This window comes from Anomaloglossus baeobatrachus, chromosome 1, assembly GCF_048569485.1.
Source record: "Anomaloglossus baeobatrachus isolate aAnoBae1 chromosome 1, aAnoBae1.hap1, whole genome shotgun sequence".
NCBI classification, from domain to species: Eukaryota; Metazoa; Chordata; class Amphibia; order Anura; family Aromobatidae; genus Anomaloglossus; species Anomaloglossus baeobatrachus.
The window spans coordinates 676,663,825-676,680,734 of NC_134353.1; the positions used below are offsets into that span (position 1 = coordinate 676,663,825).

Here is a 16,910-nt window from a genome sequence, read left to right on the forward strand (position 1 = left end):
TCTCCCTTTCTGGTATATATGTCCACATCCTGGGCCCATCCTGGTATATATGTCCTCATCCTGGGCCCATGCTGGCATATATGGTCTCCATCCTTGTATATGTGGTCCCCACCCTGAGCCCATCCTTGTATGTACTGTATGTCCTTATCCTGGGCCCCTTCCTGATATGTACAGTCTTCGTTCTGTCTCTAATGCATAAAAAAACAACAAAAAAAATTCCACTCACCTCCCTCCAATCCTACACTGCACAGTGTCCTCTTCTCTAGCCGGCGCACAGTGGCAGGCAGCTGATATTGGCATACATGCCATGATGCATGACGTCATTGTCATGTGCCCCCAGTCATGTGCATGCCGCTGACAAGTCTTTGTTCTGTAATGCATTCCAGTTGGATGTGTGCCATCGGATGCCCATACAGCTGAAGCAGGCACTTGGGACAGCGTGCCCCCTGCCCTCACCACTCTTCAACGACCGTCGTTATGCCCCTGTATTCGTGTAGTTTATGGGGCTGTTGATATGTCCGTAATTTTCTTTGTACCAAGTTGTCTATGTAAAATCTCAGAGATATGTCTGATAATGATCTCAGTGTAGAATCAAACTTGACAATGCAATTCTATGAGTCCATGACAAAATCGGACAGCACATGGATGCCATTTGAGTGATGTTCGTTTTTCATGGACTGGTACGTAGAAGAAGATGGAAAAACTTTTTTTCCACATACAAGAAAAACTGACAAAAATCAGGTCATATTGGGATAAAACTTGGATGAAAATCACTGGTAAAACTGGGCCTGTTATTCTCATAAAGCGACCATTAAACATTTGTTTATTTGACCATTATTTTGTATATTAACATTTTACATTGGAATAGTTTTCCATATGGATCTAGTACTACAGTTGTACGGTGCTTATCCAGCATTTATTGATGGCATTGTGATTACCGTTGTGACAATACAGCAGTCATCATTCACACATTTGTATATTTTTTAGAATAAACTTAAAATAAACCCATGGTAGTAAATCTACTTTCTCCATACTTTCCTAGGTGAAAACTCTTAAGCCTGCTTTACACGCTACAAGATATCTTACGATGTGTCGGCGGGGTCACGTCGTAAGTGACGCACATCCGGCATCGTAAGGTATGTTGTAGCCTGTGACAGCGACGCGCAATTGCGATTGAACGAAAAACCGTTCATCGCATGCACGTCGTTCATTCCTGATGAATTGAACGTCAGATTGTTCATCGTACCCGGGGTAGCGCACATCGCAGTGTGTGACACCCCGGGAACGATGAACAGATCTCACCTGCCTCCTGTGGCTCCCGGCCCACAATGCGAAAGGAAGGAGGTGGGCAGGATGTTTACGTCCCGCTCAGCTCCGCCCCTCCGCTTCTATTGGCCGGCTGCCGCGTGACGTCGATGTGATGCCAAACGTCCCTCCCACTCCAGGAAGTGGACATTCGCCGCCCACATCGAGGTCGTATGGAAGGTAAGTATGTGTGACGGGGATTAATCGTTTGTGCAGCACTTTCAACAAATTGAACGTGCTGCACATACGATGGGGGCGTTGCAAATCGCATACGATATCATATGCGAAATTGCAATGTGTAAAGCAGGCTTTAGTATTCACATACTGCAGGTCAGTTAATTCCGTGTGACATGGAAAGAGAATTTTTCCCTTTAGCATTAAATATGAGCAGCTGAAGTAAATTAGCTGGAATGGTACCAGCATGCAAATCACCCAAATGATAATACTGTTAGGGCATGTGAACATTATGCCAACATCTCTGAGCGAGCATTACTGCACACAAATCAAAGACGAGACAACTGTGTACGCCTCTCCGGCCATGAGGGATCCTTCTATTTCTTAAAAGGGTTGTCTGATCGCTCAAGGTCCACCTCCAGGCCCTTCGCCAATGACAAAAGAGCAATGCAACTTGGGGAAAATGTCTCTTCATGGATTTATTTGGCTCTGTTTTTCAATCATTACTATGGAAAACTTAAAAGTGCATACAAAACGTTTCCTAACATCATTATTGCTTTGTCTTTTTTGGATTGCTGAGCTTCACAAAAAGTAGATCCATAAGTGAAAAAAATATCTGAACACTATATAAAAAAGCTAAAAAGAACAACGAAGTAGGCGACTTTCTAAAGCTGCATGTAAACAACCATAGCACATATAGTCCTAAAATGTAATCAGAAACTCCATATAATTTCAAAGGCTGGCAGTTTGGGTTCCAGGCTATAGAGAGTTCTCTAATTAGAAAACCTTTAGCCCCTTCACACTCGTGCGATTTTCCATTTTCCGTTTTTTGGGGGGGTTTTTGCTCCCCTTCTTCCGAGAGCCGTAACTTTTTTATTTTTCCGTCAATCTTGACATATGAGGGCTTGTTTTTTGTGAGACAAGTTGTACTTTTAAATGAAACCATACATTTTACCCTCTAGTGTACTGGAATACAGCAAAAGAAATCCAAATGCGTAAAAAACACAATAGTTTTGGGGGTATTTTATTGACCGTGTTCATTATATGGTAAAACTGATCTGTTGGTGTGATGCCTCAAGTCAGAATGAGTTCATAGACACCAAACATATATAAGTTTAGTTTTATTTAAGAGGTTAAAAAAATTGAGAAATATGTCCAAAAAAGGGGCACACTTTTTGTGCCATTTTCCGTGACCCATAGCAGTCATTTTTTGGGATATGGGGCTCTTTGACAAAGTATTTTTTGCATCCCAAGTGGACGTTTTTAATGGTACCATTTCTGTGCAGATACCACATTTTGATCACCTGTTATTGCATTTTGCGCAAAAATATGCGACAACCAAAAAACGTAATTTTGGCAATTGGAAGTCTTTTACCACTACGCCGTTTAATGATCAGATTAATTGATTTTATATATTGATAGATCGGGCATTTCTGAACGCGGCAATACCAAATATGTGTATATTTTTTTATTTTTTAACCCTTTAGTTTTCAATGGGGCGAATGATTTGAACTTTTAGGTATTTATATTTTTAAAAAAATGTAAAACTTTTTCTTTTAGTTATTTTTATTTACTAGTCCCCCTAGGGGGCTATAAGGATCAGCTTTCTGATCGCTCATTCATTTCTGTTGATCAGAGCAGCACTGCTCTGATGAGCAGAAATGCTGCATTCTTGTTACAGCCGGCATTCTTTCGGCTGTAACTGGAACTGTGTCGTGATAGCAACAGGAGTCATTACATGACCCGTCTCTACCATGGCCACCATCGGCTCCCCATGATCATGTCACAGGGCCTCCGATGGCAATAGGTAAGGCGATTTCCCAGCCACGGCCATTTAATCACGCTGTCAACATGTGATTTAAGGGGTTAACAGGCACGGGTGGATCACGAATCCAGCTGTGCCTGCGAGGCACACATGACTGCTGTTCAAATAAGCAGATATGTGCGGTGATCGTCGCTGGCTCACCGCAGCAGCCAGCAGTGGTCACCCCTTCATGATTTAGGATAAACCATTACGTCATAGGTAGTGAAGGGGTTCAAAATAATCTGTCTCCAGGTTTTTGCTCCCCCATTTGAGAGCAGCATAATCTAGAGACAGAGATCCTGATTCCAGTTATGTGTCACTTACTGAGCTGTTTGCTGTCATTTTGATAAAATCAATGTTTTCTCTGTTGCATATCTAGCAGTTTTGCCGAGCTCATGAATATGCTGGACTACCTGGAAGCACGCCAAGTAGTCCTGTAATGATAATCTATTGCTGATTAATCAGTGATTTTATCAAAACAAAACTAAGGAGCCCAGTAAATGACACAATGCTGGAATCAGGATCTCTGCCCCTATGTTATGCTGCTCTCAGATTAAGTGGCAAAAACAAGGGTGACAGATTCCCTTTAATGTAACGTTGTAAAATTTCTCTAACTTGCTAGGCTTATGCTATCGTTTAGCAGTCACTTTTTCTATTGGTTTTTAGCGAGATTGTTAACATTACTTTCTAGGAACCATCAGGGACTGATCTATATCTATATCCCCATAGTTACTTATTGCATTTAGCTTATTGATTAAAGCTACTGAATAAGGCTGGTAAATGGGGTGTAAAAAAGAAGGCCAATAGTAATAGCATCTGCAATAATAAAATACCCATATTTCCTGATGGGCTGGCCAAAAAAAATGCAAAGCACAAAAGCTTATTCAGTATTTGCACATAAAATATCTTCATACAGAGGATATGTACCTATCATTCTCATAATCGCAAATAATGTACACAGACGGATATTGCCATTTATGCTACAGTTGAAACCAGAACTTTCCATACATTATCTAAAAAGACACATCTGCATGTTTTTCTCACTATCTGACATGAAATCAGAATAAACCTCTCCCATGTAAGGTCAATTAGTAACCAAAATGATATATTTTTGCCAAATGCCAGAATATTGAGAGAGAGAGAGAGAGAAAGTTTTAAGACATTTTTATTCCTTTCTGCAATGTCAAAAGTTTACATACATTTCATTAGTATTTGGTACCATTGCCCTTAAACTGTATGACTTGTGTCAAACATTTTGGATATCCTTCCACAAGCTTCTTACAATAGTTCGTAGGAATTTAGACCCATTCCTCCTGACAGAACAGGTGTAACTGAGCCATATTTGTAGGTCGCCTTGCTCGCACCTTCTTTTCCAGCTTTGCCAGTAGGGTTGAGATCAGGGCTTTGTGATGGCCCCTCCAAAACATTGACTTTGTTAACCTTAAACCACTTTGTAACCAGTTTGGCATTATGCTTTTGGTCATTGTCCATTTAGAAGACCCATTTCCGCCGAAGCTTTCAGTTCCTTGCTGATGTCTTAATATGTTGCTTCAGTATTTCCATATAATCTTTTTTCCCCATGGTGCCATCTATTTTGTGAAGTGCCTCAGTCCCTTCTACAGTGTTTCACAGTTGGGATGGTGCTCTTAGGCTTCAAAGCTTCTCCCTTTTTTCTCGAAATGTAACAATGGTCATTACGGCCAAACAGTTTAATTTTAGTTTTGTCAGACCACAGGACATGTCTCGAAAAATTAAGGTTTTTGTTCCTGTGTGCATTATTTGCAAACATTAATCTGGCTTCTTTATGTTTCTTTTGGAGTAATCACTTCTTCCTGGCAGAGTAGCCTTTCAGCCCATGTTGATACAGTACCCATTTCACTGTGTATAATGACACAATCATATCAGCTTCCACCAGCATCTTCACAAGGTCTTTTGCTTTTGTTCTTGGGTTGATATGCACATGTCTGACCAAAGCACGTTCATCTCTCTTATACAGAACCCGTCTCCTTCCTGAGCGGTATGATGGCTGGTCATTCCCATCTTTTTTGTACTTGCTTCTAATTGTTTGTACAGATGAACGAGGCACCTTTATGTATCTGGAAATTGCACCCAAGGATGAACTAGACTTGTGCAGGTCCAGAATTCCCTTGTTGTGTTTTTGGCTGATTTTTTTTACTTTCCCATGATGCTACATAAAGAAGCAGGGTGTTTCAGGTGTGCATTAAAATACATCCACAGGTGTGTCTCTAATTAACTAAGATGTTGCCAATAAACCTTATCAAAAGCTTCAGAAAAACAGGACATCATCATATGGGCTGTCCCATATTGTTTAAAGGCATAGTAATCTTAATGTATGTAAATTGACTTTGCAGAAAGTAATTAAAATGCCTTAAAACATTCTCTCTCTTCCTCTCTCTCTTCTCTCACTCCTCTCTCTCCCTCTCTCTCTCTTCTCTCTCTCCTCTCTCTCTCTCCCTCTCTCTCTCTCTCTCTTCTCTCTTTCTCTCTCTCTCCACTCTCTCTCTCTCTCTCTCTCCCTCTCTCACTCCCTCTCTCTCTCCCTCTCTCTCTCTTCTCTCTCTCTCTCTTCTCTCTCTTCTCTCTCTCTCTCTCTTCTCTCTCTCTCTCATTATTCTGGCATTTGGCAAATATAAATAATTATGGGGATCTTAATTGATCTAAAATGGGAAAGGTTTATTCTGATTTCATGTCAGATTGTCAGGAAAACATGCATATGTGTCTTTTTAGATAGTGTATGTAAACTTCTGGTTTCAACTGTATATAGATGTTAATACTAATAATATTGTAAGAAATAATTTAACTAAGGAAATAGATAATGATTTCATAGCATGATATCAATGGGCTTATTAGTTCCATCACAACTGTACTAATATATCCTTATTATCCAAACCGTTTATGTGAACCTACGGGACATACTGTACATTCATGCAATGCAGACAGTGAATGCATCTTAAATATACAGTTGCAGTTACAATTAATTATCCCCGAATAAAAACTAGGTCTATTAGCAAAAATTAAAAAAGCAGTTTGCAAGATCAAACTTAAAGGAACATTGGCTACTCTACCTAAATGGGATAGAAGAAGGAGTCTGTAACTGTCTACCACCAGAATCCTGAGGAGGCAGATTGTAAAAAAAAAATCCCCAAATGATGGAAAAATACCTGCAACAATATTTAGTGGCAATAAATACTGAGGTTTGAGTTTTGAGCTGCTTTATTACTGGCCTTCACCCTTTAACCCACGTACATGAATCTGGACTTAAACAAAGGTCCCTTGGTAAGGGCTACAGATTCAGCTGCTGTTTGGTGGTGCAAGCTGGCAAGGAGGATATTCGGGAAACTGGGTCAGATCCAGCAAGTCACGTCAGGAACAGAATTAAAAAAAATCAAGCCGGTAGTCAAATGTAAAGCTAAGATCAATAAATGGGAATTATTAGGTCAAACACAGGAGCAGAGGCACAAATCAGGATAGAATCTCTATTGACTGGCAGTGGGAGCTAGCTCTCTGGGGTTACTATAGAACAGCTCCACAGAGTGCTGACAGCAGAAAGAAACCAAAACCAAGATTAACCCTATATCTTCCAGACTAGGCAGCACCACAAGTCCCAGGAAGAAAACAGGACTGATACTATCAAGCATCACCTGCAGTAACAGTGTGGCACCGCCTAGCGGCTGAAGCAGAGACCAGCACAGATGTTATAAGTTTGCAAAGTAAGGTGCATACTTAATGCTGATAGACTCCATTTCCGAACTTCAAGACATACACTTGTACTGATCCAAAAGATCAAGTAGAGTCAGGTCCAACAAGCTAAAGACCATATTATGCTATATCCACATGGTGTCTTATCAGATACATTCTGGGGGAAATCAGACTTAAAAATGCTAAAAAGAATTAACATACAGTTAGATCCAGAAATATTTGAGCAGTGACAAAAGTTTTGCATTTTAGCTGTTTACCAAGATACACTTATATAATCAATAAGAGCTTAAAGTGCAGACTCTCAGCTTTAAGTTAACAGTTTTTGCATCCTGATTGGAGTAAGGGTTTAGGAATTACAGCTCTTTAAAATGTATCTGCCTTTTTTTCAAGGGACCAAAAGCAAGGGCTATTGCTTCATTAATCTATCATCAATAAAGCAGACAAAAGGTCTGGAACTGATTCCAGATGTGGTATTTGTTAAATAATTTTGATTGAAGCAGTACAAGCATCACCATGGCCACCTATCGGTCCTGCAGTCATGAGATCACACAAAAATAAGATAAAAAGCCACAGTGGCATTAGTTTGGAGGCAGAGTTAGTGACACAATTGGATGGGGGTCACAAAACCTTGACAATCAAGGGTAAAAATGTTTTTTGTCTTTTTCATGTGTTTTAGTACCAAGGCCAAATTTTTAAAATCTGACCATTGTCAATTCATATCGTAATAACTCTGGAATGCTTCATCACATCTCAGTGATTTTAAGGGCTCCGCCACACATCCGTGAAAACCACGTCCGTGTAAAACGGGCCGTTTTTCAGGTCCGTTTTCCGTTTTTTAGGTCCGTTTTTATGGTATGTGTGGCCTGCGTGTGTATCCCGTATGCTAGCCGTATGTGCGTGTGGAATGTCCGTGTGTGCGTGAGTGAAATAACTGACATGTGTATGTGTTGTCCGTGTGAAATGTACGTGTGTGATGCAAAATGTCGTTACTATATGTCGGAAGACAGAGTAGCGGGATGAGAATGAACTCGGGTGAACTTCACCCGACTTCATTGTCATGCTGCGGCTCTGTCTGTGCCGTGTACTGATTAGCGGTCACCTGTGAAGGATTCACCGGTGACCGCTAATCCCCCGAGTGACTGAAGTGTCCCCCCCTCTCTCATACTCACCGATCCCCGATCCCCGGCGCTGCACGGCGTTCACACTACTTCGGCGGCTTTTTCTAATTTGAAAAAGCCGGCCGCTCATTAATCAATCTCGTATTCCCTGCTTTACCCGCCCACCGGCGCCTGTGATTGGTTGCAGTCACACACACCCACCACGCTGAGTGACAGCTGTCTCACTGCACCCAATCACAGCAGCCGGTGGGCGTGTCTATACTGTGCAGTGAAAAAAATAAATAAATCATTAAAAAAAACGGCGTGCGGTCCCCCCCCATTTTAATACCAGCCAGATAAAGCCATACGGCTGAAGGCTGGTATTCTCAGGATGGGGAGCTCCACGTTATGGGGCGCCCCCCACCCTAACAATATCAGTCAGCAGCCGCCCAGAATTGCCGCATACATTATATGCGACAGTTCTGGGGCTGTACCCGGCTCTTCCCGATTTACCCTGGTGCGTTGGCAAATCGGGGTAATAAGGAGTTATTGGCAGCCCATAGCTGCCAATAAGTCCTAGATTAATCATGTCAGGCGTCTATGAGACACCTTCCATGATTAATCTGTAAGTGACAGTTAATAAACACACACACCCGAAAAAAATCCTTTATTAGAAATAAAAAACACAAACAAATTCCCTCATTACCAATTTATTAACCCCGACAAACCCTCCATGTCCGGCGTAATCCACGGACTCCAGCGTCGCTTCCAGCTCTGCTGCATGGAGCTGACAGGAGCAGCAGAAGACACCGCCGCTCCGGTCACCTCCACGCAGCTAATGAGATGAGTAGCGCGATCAGCTGCTGTCAGTCAGGTAACTCGCGGCCACCGCTGGATCCAGCGGTGGCCGCGGGTAACCTCAATGACAGCAGCTGATCGCGCTACTCATCTCATTAGCTGCGTTGAGGTGACCGGAGCGGCGGTGTCTTCTGCTGCTCCTGTCAGCTCCATGCAGCAGAGCTGGAAGCGACGCTGGAGTCCGTGGATTACGCCGGACATGGAGGGTTTGTCGGGGTTAATAAATTGGTAATGAGGGAATTTGTTTGTGTTTTTTATTTCTAATAAAGGATTTTTTCGGGTGTGTGTGTTTATTAACTGTCACTTACAGATTAATCATGGAAGGTGTCTCATAGACGCCTGACATGATTAATCTAGGACTTATTGGCAGCTATGGGCTGCCAATAACTCCTTATTACCCCGATTTGCCAACGCACCAGGGTAAATCGGGAAGAGCCGGGTACAGCCCCAGAACTGTCGCATATAATGTATGCGGCAATTCTGGGCGGCTGCTGACTGATATTGTTAGGGTGGGGGGCTCCCCATAACGTGGAGCTCCCCATCCTGAGAATACCAGCCTTCAGCCGTATGGCTTTATCTGGCTGGTATTAAAATGGGGGGGGACCGCACGCCGTTTTTTTTAATTATTTATTTATTTTTTTCACTGCACAGTATAGACACGCCCACCGGCTGCTGTGATTGGGTGCAGTGAGACAGCTGTCACTCAGCGTGGTGGGTGTGTGTGACTGCAACCAATCACAGGCGCCGGTGGGCGGGTAAAGCAGGGAATACGAGATTGATTAATGGGCGGCCGGCTTTTTCAAAATAGTAAAAGCCGCCGAAGTTTTTAAAACAGCAGTGCAGCGCCGCGCCGGGGATCGGGGAGCGGTAAGTATGAGAGAGGGGGGGGAACTGACCGACAGACAGCTAGAGGGACAGATAAGACAGAGAGACCGACCGACAGACATAGAGACCGACCGACGGGCTGAGGGAGAGAACGAAACAGAAAAAGAAAAAAGACCGACATCACATGAAAAAAGCACAAAACGTACAGGGAGCAAACAGAGATGCGTCCGTGTCACTCGGACGTGCGCACAGACCCATTGACTTTCATTGGGTCCGTGCTGCGTGTTGCGTGCAGAAAACGGACATGCTGGCGTGAGACACGGACCAAAAAACGCATCACAGAGACGGACTAACGGACATAACCAAAAACGCAATTGTAACCGCTGAGATATAGTAACATTGGTGCACGTTTGGCCGTGTCTCCAGTATACACGGAAACGGACCAAACACGCACGTGTTTCACGGATGTGTGTTTCAAGCCTAAGACTGGTTTTTTTGTGATACATTGTACTTTATGTTAATGGTAAATTTATGTAGATATGTTTTGCATTTAATTATAAAAATATCATAAATTAGAAAAATTTTAAAAAAAATTAGCAATGTTCAATCTTTGAATGATTATCACTTTAATGCGGATAGTCACACCACACAAAATCGTTAATAAATTACATTTCCCTCATGTCTTCCTTATATAAACACATTTTGTCAAAGATCCTTTCATTTTCTTAGGATGTTAGAAGGTTTAAAAATGTAACAACAATTTTTTATTATATTTTCAAGGAAATTTGCAAAACTCATTTTTCTAGGGACTTATTTGGTTTTGAAGTGACTTCAAAAGACCTATGGCTTGGAAAACCCCAAAAACTGATACCATTTTAAAAACAGCACCTCTCAACATATTGAAGACTGCTGTCATCAACTGCTGTTAACCCTTCCTGTGCATTTCAGGAATTATGCAAAATGGCATGACAGAAATGAAAAAAATATTTTGAGTACTGATCGGCTTAGTTGTCACAGCCGTTTAATAGCTGCTCTCGGGCTGTCTAAATGCAGCCTTATGGTACAAATTAAAGGGATGGTACAAATTAAAGGGAATTTGTCAGCTTGATTTCACCCACCAAATTGTTCATATGCTCAGGTAGCTCTTCGAAAGACCCAACCATCCACACTCTTAGCTAGCCTGTCTGTCCTTTCTGTATAGAGTAGTCTCCATTTGAATCAATATGTAGATGAGGCTAAAGTGGTATGGGTATGACAAGCCTTTATTTCTCCTCTTGTGAGTTCAAGCAAAGGAGCTCTCAGGCCATGGTTACGCTGGGCGAAGAAGCGGAAGGTTGTGAAGTCCTATGTCTGCACTGCAGCCTCATTTCATAATGATTCAAACAGCAATTTCATGGTAATGGAGTACTAGACTGGCTAGCTAAAGGTAAGGATGGGCTTGTTGTTGCCTTTACAACAGATACATACAAATATATGTGCGTTTGTGGAAGGGCAGTGTGAAATCAAGCTAAAAGATTCAGCTAATAAGAACATAAATGGGCAATTGAGGGGGCCCTTTAATTCCTTATGGTGGCCCTAAGCATCCATGGTAAAAATAAACCCTGATAACATTGGGCTGAACTCTACAAAAGACTGGAACGTGGACAATGTGTTGAATTTCCAGCTTGTTTCTCACGTTTTCTCACAAACATTGCGCATTTTTGGAGACTTGCTGCCATCTCCTGGTCACTCTTTGTACTGCTTCTTGCCACACATTTACCGTAATAGATTTATGCCAGTATATAAACAATAATAATAATAATAATAATAATTTTATTCATTTATATAGCGCTATTAATTCCACAGCGCTTTACATACATTGGCAACACTGTCCCCATTGGGGCTCACAATCTAGAGTCCCTATCTGTATGATCAACAGCAAAAAGAAACCCAGGCAATAATTTGACATGCATAGAATTTTACTATTTTAAAAAATATAAGTAATTTACTTGGAGTGATCTATCTTCTTTTGCTTTCAGTAATGAGAATGGGTCTCAGAACAAAAACTGAGGGAAAAAGAGGAGATATGATAAAATAAATAAAGGGGAGAAACTAAAGATGCAATTAATCTGCAATAAATATGTCCTTATCTTTTTATGTATGCTGCATCTACGCAGAGTTACATTTTCATGGATAAAGAGCGCAGAAAAATTAATGTGTAGTCCTCTAGTTATGTGTACATCCACTTCTTCTATTCCTTATTATTAGCCTATTAAAAATGTATAGCTTGATTTTTATGGCATTTCAAAAAACATGTCAATGAAGTTGTTAATATTATTTGATATCTACTTGTTATATCCAGTGCGAGGATTATCACCACTAAAAAGGAATTTGTCAGAAGATCTTTGCTAGCTTATCTGAAAACAGCATCATATAGGTAAAGAGCCCCTGAATGTAACAATGTATCACTTAGATCACTGGGTGCAGCCTTTCTGACACAATCAGAGTTTTTAGATTTAGTAATGCAGCAGAACTGAGAGGGCTGCAGGGGAAGTGCCGGATTAGAGGACTTCTAGCTGACCTAGTTTGGCAATGATAATCTCCTGAAGGTAAAATGAACATTGAAGGTAAACAACTGCACACAGTATGAAAAGGGACGAATAGTTGAAATCTCCGTGTTAACCTCTACTACAGCATGGTGTCTTCATATTCAGATGAGATAGCAAAAACCTGCTGACAGATTCCCTTTAAGACAGGGTGATTTTAGTTTTAGCTCTTTGGTTTTTTTTTTCACCCCTAACTTTTATTTTTATCTTAAAATTATATTTTTAACATTTGTATTACCATACAGTGTACTGGAAAATAGGGAAAATACTCCAGGTGGGTTGAAATGATGAAAGATATTTTGTCTGCCATTTTTTGAGGTTGTTGTTTTTTTAATGCATTCATTGTAAGGCAAAAATGACCTGGAAAAATCATTCTCCACTGCCTGCTGCCCTGAAGTGACAGGTCTCTTCCTATATGCACAAGTATACAGAGACCTGTCAATCACTGTCAGCAGGTGGGGAATAGCCAACGGGGACCCGTTTGTACGACTAGTGCACAGTGCGGCTCACTACCCAGCAGCTATTAAAAGTATGATTTTCTTTGAAACACTGCAGTGTCTCAAAGTGAAACACCAGGCTTGGATCTTTGAGCCAGTGGCTAATACATGCTGTTGACGGCATGTATCAACTGACAGGTTCTTCTTAAGTGGTGAAAAAAAAATGGGAAGTTTGTAAAAAAAAAAATGTTTACGTTGACAATTTTTGAGGCCCAGAATATTTTTATTTATTCACCAGTGAAGCTATGTTAGGGCATAGGGAAGAAAGTGGGGTGAGTAAAAAAAAAATTTAATTTTTCAAAACATTTTGGCCATGATTCATCAAAGCAATTTCACCAGAATTCTGGCATAAATTCCCTTGAAAAGTCGCAAAATGTGGTGCAAATTGGAGTTGCACAAAAACTTCGTGACTTTTCGTGTTGTCAGATACGTTTCTACCAGCTTGGCGGAGCTGGGGCATGACGGACCATGGCGGGATTGTGACGGCGCACCTGTCTAATTCATGATGAGCTATAGGGTTTCTTACCCCAGAAATCTTACTCAAGCAGGGACTAGTATAAGATGTTTGGTGTAGCGCACACTGCTTGTTCTATTTACCATTAGTGATTTTCTCCTATGCCAACAAAAAATATTGAAAAACTTCTCCTACATATTGAAATGTTAAAAGTGGATAGCAGATGGATGCCATCATACTGTGTTGGGGGTTATTGGGGGCCTTATATTATGTTTAGGAGAACTGTGGGGAAATTATACTGTGAGGCGGGGAACACTATGAGATCCTCCTAATGTCTTTGAAAAAACTATGTGGACATCGTACTTTATGGGGAGTATTGTAGGAGTATCATACACTGTTGGGTGCACAGTGGAGAAATCATACTGTTGTGAGGCCCTTGTGGGGGTCTCAAACTGTCCTGAAGTCACTGAGGCAACATTATAGGTAGTTGAAGGTGGTGTGAAGAAATCATACTTTGCTGTCGGTACTGTGGGGTCATCATTCTGTCATACTGTGCAAGTGGGAGAATTCACTTTGCAGGTATCATACTCTGTATGGGAGACCATGTGTCTCAGATGATTAGTCCAAGAGGCCAATCCCAAGCAGTGTCTCCCCACTTCACTCCCTTAGACTGACAGGGAACTCCCTATGTGTGTGTATTTATAGGGAAGCAATGTGTGTCAGGGGAACAGAGCATGGAAAAAATACTGAAGATATGCCTTCTTGCACTAATCATTCAAGATGCACAGTTATAATAAACTTTCATGGCTGATTCTGGATTATAGATCTAACTTATATACAGAGGGTGAAATAAATAATGAACACATCGACAAGTTTCTATATAAATATATTTGTAAAGATTCTATTGACAAGAATTTCTCACCAGACATCAGTAACAACCCATCCTATCCACATAGGCAAAGCAATCAAGACATAGATGTCAACAAAATTAGTAATGTGTAAAAATGAGAAATGACAGGGAAAAATTATTGAACACATAAAGAAAGAGAGGTGCAAAAAGCCATGGAACCCTAGCTGAACTTTATATCAGTATCATTAATAATATCAGCTGGTTTAACTTATTGCCTCTAAAAGGTGTCTCATTACCATGGTGCCACACAAGAAACATTTCATGATGGGTAAGACCAGTGAGCTATATGAAGATCTTGGGAACCTTATTGTTGCAAAATATACTGATCGCACTGGTTATAGAAGTATTTCTAAATGAGTGAAGGTTCCAGTGAGCACTGATGGGGGACAAAATCCAAAAAAGAAAAGAACATAATTTCACCATAAACCAGTCATAACCAAATGCGTCTTACAATATTTCACATAGTGGAGTCAACAGAATTATCACAAGAGTTGTCCAAGAGCCAAGGACCACTTGTTGAGAGCTACAGAAAGATTTTAAATGAGCAGGTAAAATTATTTCAAAGAAAACAATCAGCAAAATGCACTCAACCTCCATGGCCTGTATGCACGCTCAGCACGCAAAGCGCCATTACTAAACAAAAAGCATGTTCAAGATTATATAAAGTTTGCTCAACAATATTTACACAAGCCTGTGAAAATAAAACTGCTATAATGGCCTAGTCACTCACGTGACCTGAATCCAGTAGAAAATTTATTAAAGGAACTAAAGCTCAGAGTTCATAGCATCAGCCCATAGAATCTTCACAATTTGAAAAGTGTTTGTGTGGAAGAATGGGCCAAAATCACATTTTAACAATGCATACAGCTAGTTTCTGCACACATGAGGCGTCTTGAAGCTGTCATCTCCAACAATGACTTTTGTATCAAGCATTAAGTAAATTTCAGTAAGTGTATTCAATACTTTGCCCCTGTGTTATTTCTCATTATTACACATCACTAAATGTATGATCATCTGTGGTTTGATTTCATTGGCTGTGTGGATTGAATGGGTTGTTATCGACATTTGGTTAGAAATTCATGTCAATTGCACCTTTAGAAATATATTTAGTTGCTGACATATTCAATACTTATTTTACCTGCTGTATAAGAAAATTGTGGATTGTTCTGGAATAAGACATCGGATATCAGATAGCAAACATATTAGGAAGGTTTATTTCATTGACAGATTGCCTTTAAAGTATGTGTTCTCCAAAAAGCAACAGTGTTTCAGAGTAAAGCATACATGGCTGCAATAACACAGCCAGAGTCTGATTCAGGCAGCATAAATCTCATGGTAGACTCCCTTTAAAATCTCTTTATATTTTAATACACACACACACACTAGTGACAAGATACTGGAATAACAAGCACAGTGAGGAGAAAATATATGGACAAGGCTAATTGCGCACAGTGATGTCAAAGTACAGGTATCCAAGTATAAGGAGGTAAAAAATAGAGATGAAAAGATCAATCAGTGTAAGTTCAAGTCGAATTTCCTGAAATTCCTGGTCTGACGCAAACTCAAATGCTTTGAGATTCGCTACATTGCTCGCAAACAAATACTTATTTGAAACTATTTCCCACACTGCTGAAGTATTACAGAGAGGGAAAAAGTATTTGCTTGCACTGCTGAATAGGCTTCTCCATAATGCACTGCACCTATGACATCTTATGGATTATTATGGTGCTCAGTACCTGGGCCATTAAAGATTAGTGATTCTTACTGGAGCAAAGTACCACAAAGTGTGTAATGCCCAGGGACACCCTGGCCAAGGGTTACTTCCATGTCCCCAGACACTACAGAAAATGGGTCTCCTGGCCGGGTATGTATGCTATGACCTTCATTGAACACCACTGAAGATTGAATGCTGCCACTTGACATGGCAGGGAAGGATCTGACTAAATGTATAGTTAGGTCCATAACTATTTGGACACATTTTGGTATTTTAACTCTTTACCAAACCACATTTAGGATAAGGATATATAATTAGTATGGGCTAAAAATGCAGACTCTCAGCTTTAAGCAGGTGCTTCACTCTGTTGAATTGTGTTATCCTGTAAAGTCTGATATTGTCTACATAGGTCTCCTTTTAACAGTAAAGTACTGCAGAATACATTGTCACAATATAAAAAAATACTACTATTATTATTATTATTTAATTTGAGGGTATCTATATCCTAATTGGAGTAAGGGTTTAGGAATTACGGCTCTTTAATATGTAGCTGCCTCTTTTTCAGGGGATCAAAAGTAATTGGACAATTATCTCAAAAGCTCTCTAATGGGCTATTCCCTCATTATTCCATCATCAGTTAAGCAGCTAAAAGGTCTGGAGCTTATTCCAGGTGTGTCATTTGCATTTGAAAGCTGTTATTGTGAGACTACCACATGCGGTCAAAAGAGCCCTCAATGGAGCAAAAACAGACCATCATTAAGCTGAAAAAAGGAAGAAATAAATTACATAGATCACAGAAATGTTAGAAATGGCCAAATCAACAGTTTGGTACATTAGGCAAAACATGAGCGCACTGGTGAGCTTGGGAACTTAAAAAAGGCATGGACATCCATGGAAGGCAACAATGGTAGACGATCGTATAATCCTTTTCATGGTGAAGAAAAATCCCTTCACAACAACCACCCAA

General features: G+C 40.6%; 1 protein-coding gene across 3 annotated transcripts in view; it reads left to right on the top strand.

Moving 5' to 3' along the window:
• SEZ6L (seizure related 6 homolog like) overlaps positions 1-16,910 on the top strand; it is a 720,622-nt gene that overhangs the window by 674,006 nt on the left and 29,706 nt on the right. The gene's annotated exons all lie outside the window — the stretch shown is intronic.